Source organism: Peromyscus eremicus, chromosome 12 (assembly GCF_949786415.1).
Source record: "Peromyscus eremicus chromosome 12, PerEre_H2_v1, whole genome shotgun sequence".
Classification (NCBI taxonomy): domain Eukaryota; kingdom Metazoa; phylum Chordata; class Mammalia; order Rodentia; family Cricetidae; genus Peromyscus; species Peromyscus eremicus.
In genome coordinates, this window is record NC_081428.1 from 12,054,443 (window position 1) to 12,062,702 (window position 8,260).

The 8,260-nt window shown below is 35.3% G+C and overlaps 1 long non-coding RNA gene across 1 annotated transcript; it reads left to right on the forward strand.

The window, feature by feature from the left end:
• The first annotated feature begins 808 nt into the window (after positions 1 to 808).
• Positions 809 to 6,064, forward strand: LOC131922806 (uncharacterized). Its single transcript, XR_009382410.1, has 2 exons — positions 809 to 919; positions 5,609 to 6,064. It is a non-coding gene; the product is annotated as an uncharacterized LOC131922806 (long non-coding RNA).
• The last annotated feature ends 2,196 nt before the right edge of the window (positions 6,065 to 8,260 follow it).

The window sequence follows — 8,260 nt, forward strand, 5'->3', positions numbered from 1 at the left end:
AAGTTTTTTGAAACTGAAAGACTTTCTGAGAACTAATTATCAATTGCCACAACTTCTACATTTGCATAACCACTGTCTGAGTTCCCTTTACTTTGATATTGCTATTTATATGGAAATTGATGCAAATAATGTCAGACAGTTTTTTCTTTTGCTTAAGTGACTGTCAGCTATTACTCAATTGTAAAATGTTTTTCTTTCAGAAAAACAAAACAGGTTATGTTCAAGGAGTCATTACCACACAGGAAACTTAGCTATATTTTGGAAAAGTACCACAGTCCGGGATGCCATGGGGCTTTCTTTTCTTACCATAGCCACAGGTACAAGATACCCATTTCTGTCTTCCCAAACTGATTTCACACAAAATCTTATTGGAGAGGAACCTAGCATACTATACTCTCCAAATACACTTGACAAGTAGATTTCCATTGTATAGTATCATGGAAAATATTTCATTGGTATGGAAATTCAAATCTTTCTGTAGAAGGCACCAAGAATTTATTTAGCCAAGAAGTTATAGATTTGGCAGAATTATCCCCTGACCTTCATGGGATAATTGCTTAGAAAGAAAACTCTCTAAGTGCTACAAAGGAGTTTGAAAAGTTATTTTCTCTAGAAAAAATGTTTTAAACATAAGGTGGAAATTAAAGTTCATCACACAGTTTTACTTGGCCTACTAAGGAATTGTTTTCTCAAATTGAATACCTTGACCTAAGATTACAAATCAATCTTTTATGAGCTCAAGGATTCCATGGCAACAGGAAAGTATTGTGTGATCACAAACTTAAAGAATTCACACACAGTATATTACATCTACTGTTAGCCCATTTCCTCTGTTCACACAGACTTTGGAAAGGGTTGCCACATCTCTGAATAAATTGGATCTGAAGCTTTCAGGAACATACTGTGTCTAACTATAGAAGTGAGACAATGTTAATTATTTTAATTGCTAGAATATTTCAAAATATGAGTAAAACTAATTTGTCACAAAATAAATTTTAATAGTATGTTCAGTTACTATACTGATGCCCATTATACCACTTTTAATAAAATTTCCCATTTTCATAATGGGATAATTTTTACCATAATTTTATCTTAAATGGATAATATTTGCCTTAATTAATAATTTCCCTGCATATAACATGTATTTTTGAAATAAATTTCTATTCTGTAGCAATTTATCTGGTGATGCAGGTTACTATGAGCATATTAACTGCCCTTGAATCATAAAGGCTGTGAATGCATAGGGAACAGTGTTCTTCCACATAAATTCTGTAGATTCTCCGTATTATTGTAAAATATCTATGAAACAAAGGTAGCCAAAGATTTAAGAAGGATTTCTACTGTAATTTTGATAGTCATTTTGTTTTCTTTTATGGTTCTAATTCAACTTTAATAAGTTCATGAATAATTAGTCTACAATGTATCTAATATTTAACTTTCACTTCTCTGTTCATACATTCATGTAGTGGATGTACATTCATCTTTATTGAATGGCAGATGTTCTTTCAAATTCTGGGCCTTCCCGGGGAGAAAACACACCAGAAAGGGAACCATGTTGGTTTGACTCAAATAAGCAAATATTATTTTTTTCCCGTATTACAGCCGGAAAATGAGGGACAGGCCCATGTTAGGTAACTTTCCTGAGGTCACTCAGCCGGGTGGAGTCTGAGCTCTCACTCAGAAGTTCCCTGCGGTTGGGCCACAAGTTCATAACCGCTGGCTCCCAGCAGCATCAGCATCAGACAGGGAGTTTTCCTGTAAGCCCTAGAGTCTTACTTAGCACACCACGTCAAGGCAAGCGCCTTCGAAAGAGGCGGCCACACAGAGGTCAGCAATGCGAATTCTTATTGCTTTACCCTTTCCACCCATGTTCAGGAAATTCATATCCAGGTAAATCTTGCCAAGAGAAAGACAACTCTGGGAAAAATATTTTGACCCGATAGTCACATAGGAAAATTCACAGTGCACAAAGCCTGGGAAAATTAACAGTTTTTCTTCAGTAAAAATCATGAAATTTAACGTTCTTGATGCCAAAATGCAGAAAAAAATTTTTTTTACTTTTTACAAATCCCAAATGAAAAAGTACTCAGAGCCAGGGCACTGAGAGACTGTGTGTGGATCAGGATGTCCAGGGAAATGTGGTGTGGGCTTCGACACGAGGTCTGGGAGTTTGAAGACAAATCAAGTTGGATCTAGGTTCGGCTGAATCAGTTCCAAATACTCTGGCCCACAATGTGCAGAGTTTCCGGCCTACATGGATTGCTGTGAGCTTGTGTGGGCTCAGACAGCCTGAGAGAGAAACAAGGTTAAACACTGCTGAGGCAGATCAAGGAATTGGGTTGCTCATACTTAACGCAGGAGAGTAATGCTTCAAGGAACTGGTTATGGGAAAGGCATAAATATTGACAACACATGAAACAATCAATAGATGACTTGAAAGTCACACTCAGAGCTCTTGATTCAGCACCACGTCCCCATCGAGGCCCCTGTGCTTCTGCTGAGGCAAGAAGAGAAAAGAAGCAGATGTTCTTTCCCACGGTTGGATATGGGCCTTTGGTTTATAGCATTTTCAAACCTTTGCTTCAGCTGCACAGCCAGATGCCCAAGATACAGAGCTCCATTCAGTAGGTGCTTAAATAATGGAATGTTATAATTGACAGTGTAACCAGGGCCTGCCTTCCAAAAACCTGGAATTCTACCTCCTGGGATGATGAGGCAGAAAGATGGTCATGAGTTTGAGGACAGCTTGGACTGGAATGTCATTTCTGAGATAGTCTGGAATGTATGATGAGACCCTGTCTCAAACACAGACAAATAAATGCGTTTTCTATGTAAACAGCACTGTTTCACATCCTAAAATACTAGTGATGCACAAGAGAAGTGTCTTTTTTCAGTCTCCATGCAAATCTCAGCACAAACTTAAGGTGGTTGAGATGAAGCCAAGCATCTCTCTCAGGAAGTCATGTCAATAGTCAATACAGACCTCAGATGTGCTCTGTCAGAAATGCAGGGTTGGTGATCTGTTTTGAGGAGGAGACTTCTAGCTGATCTTGAAGCTACATGTAGATAGTGACTTAAAATTGCCTACACATATTGGAGCATTAGTCAGGGTAACTGAAAGGCAGGGGGAAGGTTAAAAGTAGAGACTGTGGTAAAAAGAGAGGTCTGAAAAATTTCCCCCATGGTTTTCTTGAGTTTGCCACTGAATAGATTCAATCAGGTCATTCATTCCTTTCACTAGATAGTTTACATGCATCACACTATTATATATACTTTTATCATTAAAAAGTGGCCTTTCTGTAAGTAATATTGATAAAAAATATCTTAGGGGCTGGAGAGATGGCTCAGTAGTTAAGAGTGCTTGCTGATCTTCTAGAGGACTGAAGTTCAGTTCTCAGCACTATTGCCAGGTGGCTCCAGGTGACCCAATGTCCTCTTCTGGTCTCTACACACTACAATCATCTTTGCACCATGATACACACACACACACACACACACACACACACACACACACACACACACATGCACACACACACATGTGTGTGTGTGTGTGTATGAGAGAGAGAGAGAGAGAGAGAGAGAGAGAGAGAGAGAGAGAGAGAGAGAATACAGAAACACACGTGAGAAAATCTAAGTCTAAAATAATTAAAAATACTTTATCCAATTATCTTACTTCTTGTTTATCCTTTCTTCTATGGAAGTTAAAGTATTGCTTGAGCAAATGTATTACTAAAGGTAACTGGGTCATCATTCATTCACTCGCTCCTTCATTCATCCCTTATCTAGTTGTTGCATCTACTGCATTCACTGTTTATTCTCAAACTCTTGCCACATATATCAACATAAGCCAAGATGATTCATTGCAAACTGTCCCCACCCGTCTCTAGAAGTCTAGGCTCCTAATACTAAGGAGTATCTTCTCCCAATTATTCTTCTTTACTAATGTGTCTTCTCAGAAGTCTTCAGAGTGAAGTCTCCAAGAATCACCCTTGTTCCGAAGTCATTTTAGTGAGACTTTATGTGTGTAGCTTCTTACATTCTTTTTTTTTTTTTTGGTAGCCCAGGCTGGCCTCGAACTCACAGAGATCCGCCTGCCTCTGCCTCCCGAGTGCTGGGATTAAAGGCGTGCGCCACCACCGCCCAGCGCTTCTTACATTCTTAGGACACACAATCTGACAGCAAACTCCATATTTCTCTGGCTATTTTAATTTTTTCTGCTGCCTCTTCCCTAGTGCTCCCTGGGCCTTAGGTGAAGGAGTTGTATTGTATATGTATCCTTTGTGACTGATCTCCACAACTCTGAATTTTAGTTGGTTGTCATTTCTATATGAAAAACAATAACTAATGTTAGCTTTTTTTTTTTTTTTTTACCTTTTTAGTTTAACAAGGGACAAGAAGTTCAATACTAAAATCAGTTGAGAGTGTGGGTGCAAACTAGAGGATAATTTGGTGAAAACATATGAAGGTTAATGATAATAATCACTGAAATGAACACATATATGAACTGTGAAAACTCAACTCTATTTTCAGGAGTTTGCCCTACAAATATACTATAATGTTTTTATTATAGTATTTTGTTTGTTTCTTTGTTTTCATCCTAATAAAGACCTAGGCACAAATTATGCACTAAAAATAACCATTTAAAATTTATAGTATATGTGAAATGGTATCTGCATAGGTAAATATGATCTTATCTTATTTACATAAGTATGCTATTCACTAAACATGATGAAATAAAATATTTTAATCAATGCAAACTTTTGATGTTAAAGTATACAAAGGGTAATTTGTATACATAATAAAAAGTTCTGATGCTATATTTACAATGCAACTTGTGTAGTAAAAATAAGGGATGGTAGTTTCTTTTCATATACGTATGTATATATATGTACACACAAATATATAATCTGGATAAAGGTATTATAACTATTAACATTATCAGTAAGGGAGTGAATGGTAATAAATGTAAAAATAAATTTTTATCTAAGTGTCTTTTTTAAATTATGAAATATAAACATTTATTTTTAAAATATAAAATTTGAGTAAATACTGTTACTATTTGTTTTGACATTATAAACATCTGTTTTTATCATTTAAATTTAACTTATTTTTCATTGCTAAGCACTGAACAAGATTGCAGTGAGATAGTGATGAAATGTGCTCTAGAAATCCAAGGAATTGATTCAGATAATAATAAGTACAAGCTCTGTTATCTGGGAAGGTACTTAATCTCATTATGGAAATGATGTGCTGGTGGGTTTTTTTTGTCCCCTTAAAAGCATCTATAATCACTGGGACATGGGTATTTATGAATGCCTGTATAGAATTTTCTTGATTTGGCTAATTGAAGTGGAAAGATCCTCACACTCTGTGTGGTACCCATTCCCTGGTTGGGATCCTGGACTGCATTAAATGGAGAGACCATGTTGAACACCTGTAGCATACATTCACACATCAATAGCTCCCTGCTTCTCAACCATAGAGGTATCATGACCAGCTCTCCTAAGCATTCAATGCTGTAACTATCCTGTTATGATGAACACTAACCTGGAGCCATGAGACTAATTGAGATTAATGAACTCTTTGTCATTTTGGTTACTTTTGTCAGGGTGTTTCATCACAGTGACAGAAAATGAACAAAGACCGATGGGCAATGTGGCTGTAGCTCAAACAGGATGTGGCACAGAGTTTGACGGCTGACATTCCACATTTTATGGACATTCACATATCCGAGAATCTACCACTCACTAGAGGATATTTCTTAATGTTGGTATTTTATTTTTGAGAATTACTAAGACTGGGAACACATTAGTACCTCTGAAAATCCCAATCGTAAAGTAGTTTCCAGAAGAAAATGAAAGTCATCATTAAAGAAAATAGTTCTGAGCATAATGCCTCTGTCATGTAGGAATAAAGATGCAGCAAGCAGAGGATACTTTTTTGATAATAAAAATACTTCTAAAAACCAAACATTTCTGATTATGATGAGAAAATATTCTCTGGATAGTTAGTCTTTCATTTTTAAATAGCTTTCAAGAAAATAAAAGCTTCTCCTGACTCAAAATGTTGTGTATCTGTTCATTTATACATTATATACTTTAAATCCATGCATTTTTCAAAGAAAAATTCATTTGCACTGACTCATCCTAAATTTTAAGAATATTGTTGAAATTAAAATATAATTACATTATTTTCTCCTTTTCCTTTCCTCTCTCCAACCTTTTCCATGAACTACCTCTTATTTTCTTTCAAATTCAAGGCCTCCATTTTTTAATTGTTTTAAGCTGTTAAAACTTCCTTGGTATGCTTCTCTTACTTGGCATTTTGTAAATACTGAAACTAGTTATGGAAAACTGCAAACCAAGCCATAAATCTACAGCCAACCTCAAAAAAGAAATGAACTCAAGGAATTCTCACAATAACATTGAATTGACTATGATTTCTCTCCTATTAATGTCACATTTTAGTAAATTTGAATGCAAAAGTTCACATAGATAACAAAACAGAAAATTAAATTTAATCTTAGATGGGGTATAAAAATTCATTTGTGATTTGGAGAAATATTTGAATTTGTTTTTTTATTTGCCTGATATTAAAATTAAAAGATGCCAATTAATACCTTAATATTAATGAATATGTTGACAATATTCTGCCAGAAATCATACAGACTGAATCATTCTGACAATCCAGTGATTTTATTGTATCTTGTCTTTACTGTGCATTATTTGATAAAGTTGAAATAATGTTAGCAGTCTATCTTGGAACACATTCTTTAATAGTCTATGATTAAAGTTTTTCCCTTATCTCTAGATTGAGAAATGTGGATTATCTATCTAATCCCAATTTGTTCCCTCTTAATCTTGATTTTGTTGGTGTTTTCCCATCCATAGCTTAAGCTATACATTTTATGAATAAAAAAGAGATAGCTAAATATAGAGTTACTTTTCCAAAGGCAAAGGTAGTTGTGCTATTTAATATTTAAATACTTTATATGTTTTTGAAAATCTGTGCAATTTAGAACCTTCTATGCATGCAGCACAGATATATGCATTGGAAAGCCATTTTTGGATATTGTGGCCAAGTTTAAGGCCTCAGTTGAAATTATTTTCCTCAGGTATTGAGATTAATTTACATTAGTGTCTTTGGTAAGTTACTTGGGGAAGTTAAAGAAAAATAACCACCACATATTTACTTCTTATCCATATATTTAAGGCAATCATTTGGTGTTCCAGTGGCAGAGGCTCCCTTAGCCTGGGCAGTTGAATTCTTGATAGGGATTGGCTATTGTCTTTCTGCTCTCATTTAACAAACTTCCTTGAGATACTGTTCCACCATAGCTAGAGTTCTATCTCCTGGTGGATGTTTTTCTTCTCTCAGAGAAGTATATATTTGACATATAAAACTTGCATTAGAGAGGCTCAACTTCAACTTTATCCATTAATTGCCTTCTTCACTGCCCCAGACTCAGATCTCAGTTCATCAGAGTTCAATGTTCTCTAGCAGATATCAGATAGAGCTTCATTCTGATGCATCCAAAATGCCTGCTTACAATAGAAACAGCCAGAAGAGAGTTGGAAGAACATTAACTTAGAGTCATCTTGCTATGATTTTTCTTATATGTATCTAAGAGATTGTATTTATTTAATAAATACTAGTCTTTTATTTATTGATAATATGTTTAGTATACTGCAAAGTATGAGTGACCCAAAACAATTTTGTCTCTGTTTCTCTGTTCCTTTACTGTTTTTTCTCATCAAAAGTAAGAGTTATTGTCTTCCTCCACTTGGATTAGATCAAACTATTTGACTAATGATAATAAGGATATAGTATTTCTGAGCTAGGCTTCCATCAAGAAGTCGTTTAGGCCAGGGAGTGGTAAGGAGGTACACACCCCTGATTCAGCTATACCACTCCTGGCATATAGGCAAGTAGCTCCATATTTTAAATCAGAAATACCTGCAATTTAATGTTCATTGGAGGTTCTAGCCACAACAGGAAGATTGTAAAACCAACCTAGAGAATGGATGATGAAAAAGTAGTACACATATATAATGGAATTGTATTCAAGAGTAAAGAAGATTGATGTTTGCAAGAAATGAGTAGACCTAGAAAATAGTATCCTGAGTGAGATGACCAAGGCCCAGAAAGAAAAATGCTGCATTTTCTATTTTATTCATGGATCCTAGTTATGAAATTTTTACAGATGCATGCTTAACATTATGTGGTGATTAATCCAGAAAGATAAAAGTGGAATATCAGA